The following is a 16,955-nucleotide window of genomic DNA, read 5'->3' on the forward strand; positions in this document are numbered from 1 at the left end:
AACTTTTTGCCTAATTTTGCTCAGAGGTCTCCTAGGGACATGAGGATCTTTTACGTGCCGTAAATCTACGACACGGGACCCACGGCTAGAAGTCCCTCCCGGAGGACTTGTTCCTTGAATTTTTTCCCCCTTAAAAATTCCACTACCTCCGCCGGGTTTGAACCCGCGTACCTTGAGTCATGAGGTGGGAACGTTAGCCCTAGACTACGGAGGCCGCTTTACTGGGACATAAAAGAAAACGAGGATTTTTAATTTAGTTCCAATATCGCTATTACGAATCTGGAAACATTAAGTCTCCATCTTCTCACGGTCCACGTATTGACTTTTGTGCCAAAACTCTGTCTTAATATTCTTACAACGATTGTTAAATAGGTTCCTCAGACGGGGGATCAGCCCGTCATAACACCGCTACCTACAGGAGACAACAAAAAAAAACAATGCAGACATGTAGCAAGTGGGATTTGAAACCCCGACCCAAGCATTTGAATGGGAGAAGGTACCTCGTGCTTACGGGCACGATGATCGGCCAGTACATTTCGTAGAAGAGTTTTATTATGAGAATGTTCCTTAACAGCGTCAGTCACCCCCTTCCATACAGCCTACTGGAAGTCAACTACACAACTGCGTTACTGCTCCTTATATAAGGTCAGATTGAATTTCGTCAGGTAAATTTTAACAGTACATGAGCATGACGCAAGCATTGTTATTCAGGCCAATACTTTCTGCCAAATTTAACGATTTAACTTTCAGCTATTTAAAAAAGGGAGAGATAATGAATCGCACCAATTAAAATTGAATCGAAACTCAGTCGCAGATTCTTATTCCTGGTTATTTTAACGATGCTTTCGGTAATGCAGATTATATAACATCCAATAATATGGCTATTATTAATTAATAATAATTTCGAGATTGTGTGGAAGGGAGCTGAAGTGGACTGACCTGAGGTATTATCAAGGCAGTTACCTGGAGGGACTGAGGAAAAACACAAAAAGCCTCAACAAGAACATCCGGCCTCCGGACCGAAATTTGAACGCGGAACCGTACGAAATGGTATCCATTCGACCGCAACTTTTGTTCGGGAAATTTCTAAAGACTAAATGTGAGTATGCAACGAAAGTTACGTCACTGTACAAAATGCTAGAAGACTCAGTCACATAATTTTCTTTTTTTTTTCTTGTTCTTCCTGTTTATTCTCCTTGTTCCTCTTTTCATNCAACCAGGCTCTTTAAGAGTTCTGTAACTGCAGGTAATTCAATTTACTCGTAAATGTCTTCACGCATAACCGTTTATACGGATGCAACTTAAAGTAATTCATTTACCATGTACAAATTTCCTTATTGGTTTCGTTTATGCTACACCATCTTGCTACGAAACAAGCAAAATGTTGTCCCTTTCAAGATTTTATGTAATCTGCAATCGGCAAAACTTTCGTGTCATAATGACAAGTAATTCTTATGGACACATCTGGATTTGCTGTGTATGAGTTCCATACATTTACTGCGGACTTCTTACCCAACGATCATACTCGCATTTCCCGGTTCAGTTCGAATTACATTTGAATGTTTAATGTGGCACAACAGTAGCCGCGAATTATTCTACGAGACTCATATAACTTTGTATTAATTACAGATTAGGGGGACGCGGTAGCGTAGTTGTTTGAGGCACTATACTACAAGCCGGAAAGTCGCGGAATCGAATCCCTAAGAGGTGGAATTTTTTCAATTTACCTAATATTTCCAGTCGCACTACGGCCCTGGGGTCGACTCAGCCTCTAACAGAAACGAGTACCAGGAATANCGGGACGTTCAACGTCTCACAACCCTATGGGCCTCCACGGCCTGTTACAGGGATACCTTCACTTTACTTTTACTTTATTACATACAGATCAGAAAATGAAGTATGGTTTGGGTTCAGTTACATTACTATTGGTGTTCAATAATGGAATTTTATTGAGTCTTCGAAAGATAATTGATCTACAACTTCAAACACATGTGCACTCTGAACGCAATGTCACTATACATTTCGACTCCTGACTTATTTGTGGGTCAACTGTGTCACAGAGCAGAGACCAAAGAAAAAACTTATCAGGAAATTACCCACACGTGTTAGGAACCCGAATCTCCATTACCATGTTCACCACAGCCAATTTCCGGACCCTGAACTCAGCCAGTTTAATCCAATTTATGCCCATAACTTTATTCCATTTCCGGGGTCCATTTTACGTGCAACCTCCCACTTGCATTCAGGTTTCCCAATATATCTCTTTCAGTCAAAGTTTCCGGCAAATATTTCTCATCCTTACCACGCGTGCCATGTATCTGCTCCCATCTGCCAATCCTAAACTTGACCTAGAGAGTCGACTCTGATGAGCAACAGAATTCCCGTGGGGAGGCGGCTTAGAATGCCTCCACGGTACCCTTGTGAGTGGTAGAAGAAAACGAAAATGAAATCAGGAGTCTGGGGGTATAAATGGACTGCCCTGTCACGGGGGAACATAAACGCAAGGACCTGATCGTCCAGCCTGGGGGAGCGGACGTAAAGCTGAAGACCTTGCTCTGTCAAAAGTTTATTTTTGCGAAATCCAAAGAAGTGAAAACCGGGTGGTCTAATTTCTACATATCTTGCAGAATCTTCTAAGGAAGCCTACGGCTCGAAGAAAGCTGCTTTGCAGATGATGATGATTATGAGCAGTATAGATTATAAAGTTTCTTATTAGAAAAATACCTCCATACTCCAGTTGCTTTATCTCTATAAGCCTAAACATTCCTATCGTTGAACAAAGACACACACAAGGGCCGCGCCATAGCTCAAGCGGTAGTCGCTGGCTTCCCACTGCGGCGGCCCGGGTTCGATCCCGGGTCTGGTCAAGTGGGATTTGTGGTTGAAAAAGTGGCGCTGGGACAGGTTTTCTCCGAGTACTTCGGTTTCCCCTTCCAATCTTCATTCCACCAACTGCTCCACAATCACCCTCACCTATCATCTGGGGCAGGTACAATAGGCCAGAAGTGGCCGCAGTATAGGGGACTTAGTCCCACCCCACTAGCATTAAAAAAAAAAGACACAGACAACTCTCTTTTATCAAAAGTTAAGTCTTATTCGTTCCCTCTCAATGAATAAGGGGATTCTGAGTGTCAGTCTTTCAAAACGTAGAGACGATTGTAATACAACTAAGTTTACTCCTTTGAACATGAGAATCACTCAGTTCATTGAATGGACTCATCATTAGATTTCGTGAGGTTATTATGTCATTAATGTTTACGAATATTAAATACTATGACATACCCAAAATATGGCATAGTAAGTTGCTTTTTTTATTTAATTCTAAATTATGGAGCATCACAATACCAATTTACGGACGTACACTAGTAGCACTTCAAAGGAAAATGCAAAATTTATAGTAAAAGCATAAAGTTTTGTTAGTCTACTGACTGTATCATTCTCAATTTCAGTGTCAGAGATGATTAGCATGCGGAAAGTCTTCACCAAAATGTCTGCTCACAACCTGGTTAACGTTTCGAATCGCTGACATTCACTTCATCTGTTGAAAGCCTACTTACAGTTTACGTAATGCTGAAACCGGATCCGAGGAGTCAGCTAATATTTATGTAACCATAATCTTGGACAAATGAAAATAAAAATGAAAACTATAAGTCTACTTCAATAGGGTTTACACATATGTTCCCTATATGGTTCATTCTTTTTACCGGAATATGTTTGATGTTTATCTAGTGCAGGTATAAGTCTATTTCTCCAAAGCTTATCACACTACATATCAAAATGGAGAGTCCAAAATTATATTTTGTGTAAAAATATTTAACTAAAGTCTGAAGCACTTAAGGATGTTTCTATTGTGCTCTTTGTAGGCCTTGATGTCTTCGTATACAACCAAGGACCATTTCCGGTAGGGTGACAAATTTTCTCTTGTCCGTCTTCCAGACCGGCTCTTGGGCCCACCGAGCCTTCTATCTAATGGCTACTTGAGGGTCTTTCCCAGGGAATAAATCGGCCGGGGCTTGAATGTAACCACTCACCTCCAACGAGTGCCGAGGTCAAGAAATTATGGATCTCTACATCCACTCCCCCATACGCATTCATGCAGTAGTCTTAAATTAATCAAGAAAAGGGACGACTTTACCTTCACCTAATGGACTATATTTTAAGAAAATAAGCAACTGACTTAACGTAAAGCAGTGATTACATTTCACCCTAACGACTCACATTGGTACGATTATATTTATTGTACACATAAAAATATATTTAAACAGAATATTTTAAAATGCACTGAATTATTTGGCTAAAGCAGTGCTACTTCTGAATTGTATTCGGAAGATGCTAGTTCGAATTTCGTCTGAGAACCGATCATCCTGACTTAAGTACTTCGTTGTCTTCTTCAGTCTCGCCAGACAAATTCTGTAACAGCATCTTAACGAGTAGGCCAGCAACATTTCTTCCAAATCCCTTCCATTTCACTGTTCAATATCAGTGAACCATTCGGCGCTCTAATTCCGAGTTACTGAACAGCGATATTAAGCAGAACATAAACTGCACAATATGATTTAATCTGTAAGGCAGAAGAACTTTAATGGGAGGACAAAGAGGTGTGTGACCAAACAAAACATAACGTAACTGTATTCCGCTGCGTCATGCTACAATCCCAGCTGCTACACTTAGTAATGTGGGCATTTCTCATGTCATAGTGAAAGTGTATTATGTCACTGAAACGCTTAATATTACGGCTGCAGTGACAGTAAATTATACAGGGTGATCTAAAGGTTGTACACTCCAATGCATTTTGCGTGTCACGGAAACAACTCATTAAACGAAATATCGTCGATTCATCCTGCGTAAGATAGTCCGGATATTCAAGCACAAAGCAGACAAGTACGGTAAGTAGGAACGTGATTGTATGCAATATTTGACAGTAAACAAGAGATAAGTTTGTGGAAAGACTTCCTCGCCCTTTGACTGTCCACAGACAAACTGATATAAGTTAAGGACAATTCACTAAAGAAACTAAACTCCTTAGCGTTAGTCCGCAAGCGAACTATACCGATCGAGCGACTGCCGCTTGTCGGCGAAGTTAGTGTCAACTTTAGCGGATAGAAGATGTCGCGTGGTCAGCGCAATGAATCCCCACGGCCGTTAGGTTCGGTTTTCTAGACCGGAGCCGCTGTTTTTGAATTTGTAAAATTTATGAGCGACAACTGACGTCACACATACCTGTCTTTCGGTTCCCTGAGCAAATCTGAAACTATTTATAAAGACTTTTGTAATGCATTGCGTGACGTTTCGATCATTCAGAACAACTGAGGAAAAATCGGATCTACATTGTTTCGTTCTTTCACTTTTCATATAAAAGTCTTTATGATTATAGACAACAGTCATTACTCTCCCAGAATATTTCTCTTTAAAAACTTTTTTTTGCGTATGATAAACTTGTCCCTGTGCTTAACTAATTAAGCACTACGCTATGAAGGCGTATGAGGGAGTGGATATATAAATCCACACTTTCTTGGCCTCGGTACTAGCTGGAGATGAATGGTCAAATTCACTTCCCGACCGCTTTACCCATGGGGAAAGAGCCACCGTTACCTTTGGATAGGAGATTGGGTGGGCCCCAGAGCCGGTCTGGACGACGTGGACAAGAGAAAATTCTTAACTTTACTGGGTCTCGAACTCCGATCCATCGGCCGTCCAGCCCATAGTCGGTCTCTGTACTGACTACGCCATCCCGGCTCCCTTTTATTTGTTTATTATAGAATAAAATGTATTTACCTATTATGACATCAGCAGCTTAGTGAAAAAAGGACAGTCGTCTTTATATTGTCTGTAAAATGCAGGTTTAATAACCCAAGCAGTGTAAAAATTTCCAGATCGTACATTGAAAACGTCTCTACCAAGGACCTTTCTTCACAGTTGTCATCTTCGGGTCCTTCTTTCAAAGGTACTCCTTGTTTTTGGTACATAACATTCATGTCCCATGAAACTCACTTTAACCCTGGAAATGGAAGCAGCTTTAAAACTGCCTGCATTGTAGGGTAATGCTTTTCTACGCACCTTGTGTTTGTAGCAATGAGACCACTGTAATTATTTTCAGTGATCTACGTCCTCATAAAACTCAGAAATACAATAAGCAACTAAAACGTTTAATTTATATCAATTAGCCTCACAACATTTCAAAGAACGCATAGTGTGAACACATTTCTATATCATGCAACGGGCTTCTTGGGATATGTTGCTCTATGTACGATTTATTTATCACATGTTCGCTGCGTGCAATGAGAATTTAATATAAAAATGTGATATGAGAAATAAATTATCCTGAAGCGGGTTTTCATCTAACGTAAAAAAACTGCATGCAAGAGGCATTATTCAACCCGTCTAGTTTGTGTTATGTATGAAGCGCACACGGTGGAGCAGCTAATATATATTAAGAATTATGTACAAGACGTTTCGTGTGTGGCTGTTATCCTTCAGTAAAATGTACACTCGCCGGTCACGGTAGCCGAGCGGTCTAAGGCATGTACTGTCTTCGCTCGCTCGGAAGCCGGGATCGTGGGTTCGAATCCCACTCAGGGCATGGATGTTCGTGTGCGTTTTTCTGTGTTTGTCTACAGGTAGAGGCCTTGCGACGAGCTGATCACTCGCCCAAGGAGTCCTACCATATGTGTAAGATCTAGTAAACCGAAGTGAAACGGAGAGTTTCATGGAGGTAGGCCTAGGCCCAAATTGGGGCTGTAGCGCCACAGGAAAAAAAAATGTACACTCTGCCATGCCTTGATACCGTTCGTCCATAAGTAAAGATAAACTGGTACACATACCACAAAGTTCAGATCTTAAAATCTCGTTTTAGGAGACACGTTAAGTAACACGTGACAGGATCAAGTATGAGACATCATAAAACCACAGAACGCAATGTGGCTTTTTGTTTAAAATTATACACTATTTTCTCCATGTGAATCTGATTTGGTTCGTCCTGGTCCGTCACACTAGCCATAGTATAAAAGTTTGTCAACTTCGTCCAGTGTGACTGATAAATGTTATTTCATTTTTAATCTTTCATCCTTACATGTTTCGGTCGGAGCGTCCATCTTCAGAAGGATATATCAATACATGCAGAAACTATTATGATAAAAGTCATTGGTCGTTATCAGTTCATACATACATACATACAATATCATTAAATGTCATGAATATAAAATCGTAGCCTTTAACAAATACAGCTAAGTGCCTGAATTTATTAAAATATTTATGTTATTATAATTACTTTATTTACAAGTGTGGTTTAAGAAACTTTGTTAAAATCTGATAGCAGTTTGGTTCGTGTTCTTCACACCGCTTCTCTTTAAAGGAAGTTGAGTGTCCACCGCGTCGTGGTTCCTTTGCTTGACGAACAGGACTCTTAATGTCGTCCTGTTGTTCGTTCCCAAGCGGCAGAGGAAACAGTACGTGCCCGTGGTGTGCTATTGGCGGGGAAATGAGTGACAAGAATCTGGAGCAGTGGGATAAACATCGAATTTTGAGCGAACATTGGTAAAAGTGCCAGTGAAAAGTTAGCCTATTACAGTTGCTTATGGTGAGTACGCTATGAAGAAATCGAGTGATTTCAATGGCACAGGCGGGGCAAGGAAGGGCAAGATGTGCAAGATGACCTAAGAAGCGGGCAGCCAAAACGCAAAGGACAGATCCAAATGTGGACAGAGTACGAATCAACTGTGTTATTGGAAAGTAATGTAATTATACATTATCATTTCCAAACTACAAGCGTCTGAATCTCTACTTAAGGATATCTCTCGATGTAAAGTCAGCTAGCATTCGTTGTGTTGTCCTATATCGCTCCTCTCATACGAAGTAGAGGTTTCTCTCAACGGAACGTTGCCTTGTCTAATTAATTTAGAGATTTAAAAGTCTAAGGCATATGAGGAAATAATGCCCAGTCCGTGAAAATTGAAGAACAGTAGTCACATGAGGATAAACCTGATCTATTATAATAAGAATATCATAGCGTGAAATTGAAATTTGAAAACACTGGAAGTCTTGTGGAATTTATGGCGGACAAAATGGAGCAGGTTTTCTCCAAGCATTTCGGTTTTCCTCTCAATTCTCATTCCAGCACCTGCTCCACATTAATTAATCATCCTATCATCGACGCTACATGGTCTTGACCTTAACAGCGTTGTTAACAAACAAATAAACAAACAAGAACATATGGTACAAACAAGTCACGTTTTCAGAGCGTAGGTACCGTGCTGATGTCAAGAGCAGAATGTGATAACCTGCCCTCATTCCACAACATCCATTCTACAGTAACAAGCCATATAAATCAGAGTGATCGTTACATTTACCCAAAGACGCATATGTTTAGATGTCATTCACTGCAAGACTGTCATGCGCCTTATGGGCCTACGTGCGTACTGTTGCACTCTGCCCATAATCACAGAGCGTGCCAATTACATAACTTGCTGAAATACACGTATATTTTGCATAAAAGTAAATATCGTCTAAGATTCGGCCGTGACTCATGACACATTCTCATCTTGCTAACATGGCCACCTGAAGTGACTCTGTGGTTCATGTGCCGCCGTGCATGTTTGAGTAGGACTGGGAAAATTCACCACATCAAATTCGAATGACGATAAATTAAATCTCTGTAAAAGTTACAAAATCGGCGAATTAAATTTCGGAATATTGAACGTCAAGTTCCAGCTCTTATTCATTTTCAAAATATTCGGAGAATTTACTCCAAAAAAATTAAACAGTTCTCTGATTCATACACAATTCACTTCCTTCGTTTCTCTCCTGTGTAAATCTATAAACCTTGCGCATTTTTACGCGTTCTATGCTGTGTTACTTCTGCGGCCTTCGTTTTTTTGAGGTGTGGCAAGGAAGTCTGCCATTATTCCTTGAGGCCGAAATATTTTGCATAAAAAGAAAAATTGCAGACACTGATCTAAACCAAACAACAGTAGCTGTCGAGACAAAGTTGTACATTTGTTCTAAATAGTGGAGATATAATTTGAATTTCTAAAATCCTCTGTCAGTTTCAGATAGACATTTCTAGACACTACGTTCAGGATAAATGTCGAATTCACAAACAGGAGAATGAATTCAAATATTTGTAGGTGATTATTTAACGACTTCATCAGTATCCATACTATAAAAAAGTAAAGTTGTCCCTACACCATGAAGACGTATGGGTGAGTGAATGAATAGAGCCACGTTTTCTTGACCTTGACACTAGCTGGAGGTGAGTGGTCAGTTCCAAGGACCGGCCGCTTTACCCCCGGTACCCATTGGATAGGAGGCTGGATGGGCCCCAGAGCCATCCTGGACATGGAGAAGTGAAAATCTTTGCCTCCACCAGGACTGGATATCAAACCCATTGGTCGTCCAGCCTGTAGTCAGTCAGTCCCGGCTCTTATCCGTACTATATAGCTTTGGAAAAAAAATTAAATTGGCCCTAGTGGTTTGTCACATGTTCAAATAAATGGGTCTCGAAAGGAGTCAGCCTCAGCTGGATAGTAGAAAATACATCGAGATCCTGCAATTCAAGAAAATTATACTGCATTGAGTGGAGTGTCAAATGTCAGTGTATATTAATCTCAAATGGGCACACAACTATACTTGTAATTAGCCCTTTACGGACTGTTGGTACTCTATGTACAGGCTTGTGTAACGTTCAGCAAAACTGCATCTTATCCGCAGATTGTATTTAAGGGTTTCGTATGATTCTCCGAATAAAAAGGGATTTTCCCCAAGTAATATTACTGCTCTTTCCAGTGAAGAGATTATGTTCTGAGAGAAGTAACCTAATTTGAAATATTACATGTCTTACAATCTTAAGGATTTAACTGCCTTGCTTTGGTTGTAATTAAAGTAAGTAATCTGTAACAATTAAAGACGATAGAGGATACTGAACAGCTTAGAACTCAGATTAACCTGCACTTCATGTATATGTTGATTGTAACGTTGTATTGCTTCTTAGGTAAGTACTAACACATGCTGTGTCAATAACGGTAGCTTATTTTAAGGCCGCATACGCGATTTCAATACGGAGGAAATGAGTTTAAAACTAAAAATTCATGTTAATAAACTCAAGTTAAGCAGACTCATGCAATTGATAACAAATCTGCATTCGTTAGTCCCCTCTGCACAATATGAGGCGGTTTCCGTGCAGTCAGAACTAGGTAACGTAACCATTTCAGAATGGAGTTCGCAATTGTGCGGTTCAGAGCGTCGCAGAAGAGAAGAACAGATAAGGGGAAGTTGCGGAGGAAGAAAAGATGAAGTACAAACAGAAGGAGGAGAAGAGAAGGAAAAGGAAGAAGAGAAGAATAAAGAACAAGAGGAAATGAGGTGTAGGAGGAGAAGGAATGTGAAGGTTGAAGAAGAAGAGTAGAAGAGTGGATGGAGGAGAGAAAGAAGACAGCTGAGTAAAAGAAGCACAATGAGAAAAAGATAAAGCTAAGGAAAAGGGCAACTGTGAGGAATAAGAACAAAGCAAAATATGAGGAAAATAATGCAGAAGAAGGGGAGACATAGGCTTTGAGATTATGGCGACGGCGATTTGAAGTTAATGGTATTCTAGTTTAATGCTGTAAAATTCTGTGGGAAGAACATATTACCTTCACCTTCGGCCTTGAATATGGAGGCAGCACTTTACTCCGAAAAGTCGGTATTAGCCTAAGAAACTGCAGATTGTCAGAGCACAGAGCACATTTTTAAGAGAAGGTTTTCTCGTGGTGCCTGGGGTCTCGAAGGAATGCTGAAAATGTTCGAAATTCTTCTCATAATAATTAGCGTATATTATGACGCGGAACTGTGTTAATATGAATCTTAAATTTATTTGAGTTTTGTTACTTCCAGTACTACTAACTAAACTAATTATGAAATCACAGCTCTTTCCTTGTATTCAGTTAGTAATTAAATCTCATTCAAATATTTTAAGTCATGAGTTTTCGGACATGATTTTAATTTTCATCCAGTGAAGACGCGATTGGTTGGAGTCATTCCCAGTTTCTTCTAAATTCGTTGGGGATAATTCGAGTTTCTTCCAGACTGTTTGGAGACACTTCCAGCTTTTTCGAAATTATTTTTAAGTAAAAAGCACTGTTCTTCACTGTGGCAGAATCTATGTAGAAGGAACCAACTCCAGCATGTACACAATTATATGTAAGTACTTCAAATTATTGCTCTGCGAGATCTGAGGTCCTCACATCGGTGATTTTGAAGAGTAGCATCTCCTGATATGTGATTGACGTGTCGTCTGGTAAACGTCTGCCGACGTTCTGGAATGTCTAAGGACTACACGACGTCACATTCCAGAATTTAGTACTCATTATATGACTCTGAATTATAACATCTGAGCCTTACTTTGGCCATCCCTGGTCGATATCTAAAATACATGCACAAATTGTATGAGATGATAGGGACAACATCACAAGGCAACTTAAAACCAAAAGCAACCTGTAACTATGTTGAGCTCACCTGGCCTTCCTTCACAACTTTTTTCCCACATTCTTACCCTTTTCGGACAGAGATTCCCATGACTNGAAACAAAAAGCAACCTGTAACTATGTCAAACATGGCCGCGTGTTGAGCTCACCTGGCCTTCCTTCACAACTTTTTTTCCCACATTCTTACCCTTTTCGGACAGAGATTCCCATGACTGGATGATCTGGAACAGAAGGTCAATCGTTCTTGTACTTTGCCGACTCTGTACCTTTCTCTGCAACTGTAGTACCCTTGCACAACTTCAAGGCAGCCAAAATCTGTTCTCTATTCACAGTTAGACTCGCCCAAGTACCGCCACAGCAAACGCACCTTATACATCAAAATTCTTGTTTCTCTGAGACAAATTTCTCACAAAAATGAACTTGAGAGTACTCTAGGCTACATTACTGTATTCGTATGCTACGTATCTATGTTCATTATATACAGAATGGAATTTCTAAAATTCTTAAAACGGATTCGAACATATCACAGAAGAGACTGCGTTAAATGGTAATTTTGTTTTCCTTTTTCCTCATGGCGAATTTGTAGAACATTTTATATCTACCATGATCTTTCAAAGATATTCTTCTGCTTAATTAATTAAGCAGAATTCCACGAAGACGAATGGAGGGAGTTGATGTATAGCTCCACCATTTTTAACTCCGGCACCAGACGGACACGAGTGGTCAGATTAATGTCCATGGTGTTTTACCCCCGAGAAAACAGCACCCGTTACATACTTGGTAGGAGAATAATATGATCCCTTACATCAGTTATATCCGATTTGCTTGTAAACCTAGCTACTCAATTAACGGCCATCTCTGCTTCAGGTTATGTCACGAAAACGTTCTAAGCTGTTCAGGTGATCAACATTTTGCCCGACCTTTTTTAAGGAAATCGAAATTTCTTTAATGTTTTTCACAAAAGCCGCCATACAATCATTCCAAGCTGCAGTCGAAATCGTTGTACACCTAAAACCCCTGTTTTTTACTACACATTTTAGCATTATTCTCCACATAGGTACACCCTTCATCCCGTTCATCCACACATCCACAAAATCCACAACGTCATATGCATACACAAACACATATACACACTGAATGTTTGGACGCTCTGGTGAAACGTGTCAGACATAGGGACCTATACCAAAACCATAGTTGCACTGTGTTCTAATAATCTTCCCCTAAACGTATGTTTTCCGTCAGGAGGTGTTCGTCTATGATGATCCTGGGTTTGGTTATGGTGCCTTGTAGAAGCGGACCGGCACGAAAGGCTAAAATTATTATCTGCAATTTAAGTAAATTTGACACTTTTTTCGTATATATATCAAAGTCTTTCTATCCTGGGTGATATGGTGAAATAAAATTTCGTAAATTGTCGTAGAAATATCGACTTCTATTAAACACTAAATATGAGTTCTATATTTAATGAGCGTAGTTTATCAAACAAAATGTTGGGACTGAAACTCCCTCCGGTCTAAACTGAACAGTGCATACTGAACTGTAATGGCGCCAGAGACGCGTGCTGGCAATTGCGAGGGGTGCGAAAGAGGTTTCATTTGATACTGCTCAAATTGGATTTATGCGGGTCTGTCTCTGAGGTTCAGATGGTGAGTAATTGCATGAAGAGCCTCAGTCACTGGATTCTCACCTCCACTCTCTCCCTTTCCCTCCCCGGATCCATGACCCTTGTCCTTTCTGTCGAACATCCTGTGTTCTACGATATCACGAATAAATTCTTCCTGTGCCACATGTGATTTTGCTATGGTCATATCCAAACTTATGGGTAACTTACAGCTATCAAAAATCCAAGCCCTTATTTATGTTGTTACAAATTATGTAGATAATTATCATTAAAGTTCAACTGCTTCAAAATTTGTTGCGTAATTGCCAATTATTATAATAGAAACTGAAGTAATTCTCTTGTTTATATATATATATATAAAACACAGTCTCCACCTCCTTGGTAATTTAATAATCCAATGGATTTATTTCCATTGAACTTCTGCATATATGTATATGACTATAAATATATTTCTTAGAATAGAAATTAAGTTTCATCAGCACATGTTCGCAATTGAACTCTCCTATGTACACACACACACACAATATATATATCTTCACGCAATAGCTCAGATTATTAGTCTCGAAATTCTCACCGCGGAAGTCCGAATTCAAACACAGAACAGTTCATGTGGGATTTGTGGTTCGCAAAGTGGCACTGGTGAACCGTAGATTTTCTGCCAGTACTTTTGTTTCCCCTGCAGATTTTCATGGCAGTATTTGTCCATTCTCTCAATTATTATCCCGGGTCAGTAAATAGACACATTTGCGGCCATAGTACTCAGGCACCCCGTGTCAATACACCCCAATAAATGTATTTCTAGATAGACAACAAAACTCTCACACAGATAATGCAACAGGTGTGGAATAAATGAGAATGTTAGTAGTTACTATAGGATTCTGACGATGGTGTATAACACACTGATATGTTGGGTTTTTGGACTTTATTCATCGTCCTGGTTTTTATTTGTTATCTTAAAAACCAGGACGATGGATAAAGACCAAAAACCCAACATATCAAATGAGAATGTTGTTTCATGATCATACACCGCCTCTTAGAGGCAGAAAGTTCTTTAAATTCATAAGAACAGAACATCACAAGAAATCGTGTCTGTTGATAATTTTAATTTCAACCTATTGACCAATGATTTTTAAAGTGGTAAAACACGTCAAAATATCTCATGATTACAAGCATTAAATCTTCGTAGCTTCTCAGTGATACACTAATAATGAAGATCCGACATGATAGCTAGAAGACTGACAGAGATCCTTTGAAATGTTCTAATAGCAAGAGGGGTTTGAAAGCAATGTTGCATGATCTGAAGGTAACGCTGTGCGGAACTGACTAATTTATCACCAACATCTGACATCCCACTAGGATTTCATCATTCTACCCTGCAAAAACTACAGAGCTAATCTTTATGAAGACTGGCTTCTCTACAAGGACAACTACAAACACAGCATGACAGAAAGCGGCTAAACTTCAGGTGCATTCACTGGTTGTACACGACGCCCTCTCTATGATATAAGGTACCAAAACCCTAAATTCACAGACATCAAAGTCGAGAGATACGAAGAGGTCCTTGGATGTCTATCAGGTCCATATTAGTAGTCTCGAGATACAATGCTGAAGTGTGCTGGCGCTCCGTCATGCTGTATCCACATTTGCCTCCGCACAATCAGTGGCACGTCTTCTAGCAAAGTCGGAAGGATACGTTCCAGGAACACCTTGCAAAAGGGCCCATTCAGTCGCGGTGGTAGAAGGAAAGGCCCAATCAAGTGAACGCCAGGATGGCCGCCCAGACATTGACAGAAAATTTCGCCTGGTGGTAACCAAGTACAGTAACTTTGGGGTTTTCGTCAGCCCGAACGTGGTTGTTTCGACAGTTGAACCAGCCATCCCTTGCAAACTGCGCTTCGTCAATAACACGCGATTCAGGAAGTTGGGCTGATGTAAGCACTGGTTCAGTATCCACTGACAAAATTGAACTCGTGGTGCGAAGTCAGGTGGACCTACGTCCTGTACTCGCGTTGGATGATACGGATAAAGCTGATGGTCGTGCAGGATCCTCAAAACACTTGATTCTGATGTCTCCACAATCTTGGCAATGGCACGAGTGCTGGTGGATGGCTGTTCCTGTGTGCAATGCAGTTCGACATTGAGGCGCCAAGTTTAAACGAAATGATTTTAAATGTCGCCCTAGCGCTGCTATTTTACTTTTGCGGACATGGTTTCCTATTTCAAAGTTATTCCACAGGGAACCATCAGTACGCTCCTGAAGTATGGCACCACACCCCTGGGACATTCTGTATATCTTCATCCAGTTCTACGTATTACATGGCCGGCTCAGCCCATCAGACTTAATTTCATCATATTAATAATATTTTGCGAAAAGTACAAAATACGAAGCTCCGGGAATAATTTTCTCTATCCTCGGTTACTTCTATCTTATATATTTTCCTCAGAACTTCATTCTTTTCTTAGAGCCCACGCAAAGCAACAATAAAACAACAGTAATCAGTTTATATTTTAAGCCTTATGTATTAGTAAGGTGGCAGATAGATGAACAATTTTAAACTGAATGGGATCGGTCACTTTTTGAACGTATTCTACTTTCAGTTGATGTTCTTTTTTATTTGTTACTACCATTAATATCGAATAAACAAATGTAAATATTTGGCACTAAATTGGCAATTACTGACCTGAATAAGGAAGTACAGTCAAAACCAAAACGCAGTTTCAATGAAGATATCTCAGGCTACAGAGAATGTCCAGCCTACGTCACTGTTACGTAAGGAATCATCTATTGTCAGTAGTAGCCTATATGGAACCACAACTAACGTACTCCAATAGGAGTACACTTAAAAAGTTGTGACGTATAGTCAGCCTCGTTAGTGTCATCATTAAAATAAATGAGGCTGGAATATCCCAGTTCGTACTTTCTCTGTAAACCGTCTTAGTCATGCGAACGCGCTATTTGGAGTCTCTGCACTTTGCGTATAAGATTGTGATCGAAAAAGGAACAAAAAAACATCTATAACTTATTATTAGTTAAAGCTGATTTTAATTTTAAGCAATGCGATATTAATTTAGACACTAAACCCTCACACTATCACGTTTCAATTGTATATTTAAATCTCGTTAAGTGATCAAAATTGAGCTTAATCGAACCTATTTTACATTAATAATTACTCGTATTAAAGAGCATTGCGGTGCTTAGCGTCACCCTTTCGCAATTTTGGACGGATCGAGTCTCCAACTTGATCCAGGAGTGATATGACAGGACACTACTTAACACTGTGGAAGGAGAAGCCGAAGATCCAGTACCGCTGATAATACTGACTTTCATTTGATATGATCATGAACCAACTATCTCCACCTCTTACCCTTGTATACTGTCCCACTAAGATTATTCTTCACGTAACCCTCCAAGTAATTCTCAGTCACCCAAGTGAAGGCTTCCAAAGAGGTTTCTCATCAAAAATCCTTAAATCTTCATCGCCTCAATTATCCCAGCTAGACGTCCAAATTATTTCTGTATCATACTTTCACTGTTGTGTTCTGTCACGAAAATCATCATATGTAAAGGCCGCGCCATAGCTTAAGCGGTTAGTCTCTGGCTTCCCACCGCGGCGGTCCGGGTTCGATCCCGGGTCTGGTCAAGGGGAATTTGTGGTGAACAAAGTGGCGCTGGGGCGGGTTTCTCCGAGTACTTCGGTTTCCCTGCCAATCTTCATTTTACCAAATTCTCCATCATCATAATCACCCGGGGTAGGCTACAATAGACCAATCAGTGGTCGCCGTGCGGAGTGGACCCAGCTGGACTCCATCACCCACTAAGCGAATCATGTGTAATCTACACGATCCCTCATACACTTTATCCTTCTTAGGTCAAAATA

At 40.1% G+C, this 16,955-nt stretch overlaps 1 long non-coding RNA gene across 1 annotated transcript in view; it reads right to left on the reverse strand.

Moving 5' to 3' along the window:
• Positions 1-16,955, reverse strand: part of LOC111873201 — a 76,209-nt gene that overhangs the window by 19,295 nt on the left and 39,959 nt on the right. The window lies entirely within an intron of this gene.

The sequence above is a fragment of the Cryptotermes secundus genome, unplaced genomic scaffold (genome assembly GCF_002891405.2).
Source record: "Cryptotermes secundus unplaced genomic scaffold, Csec_1.0 scaffold540, whole genome shotgun sequence".
Classification (NCBI taxonomy): domain Eukaryota; kingdom Metazoa; phylum Arthropoda; class Insecta; order Blattodea; family Kalotermitidae; genus Cryptotermes; species Cryptotermes secundus.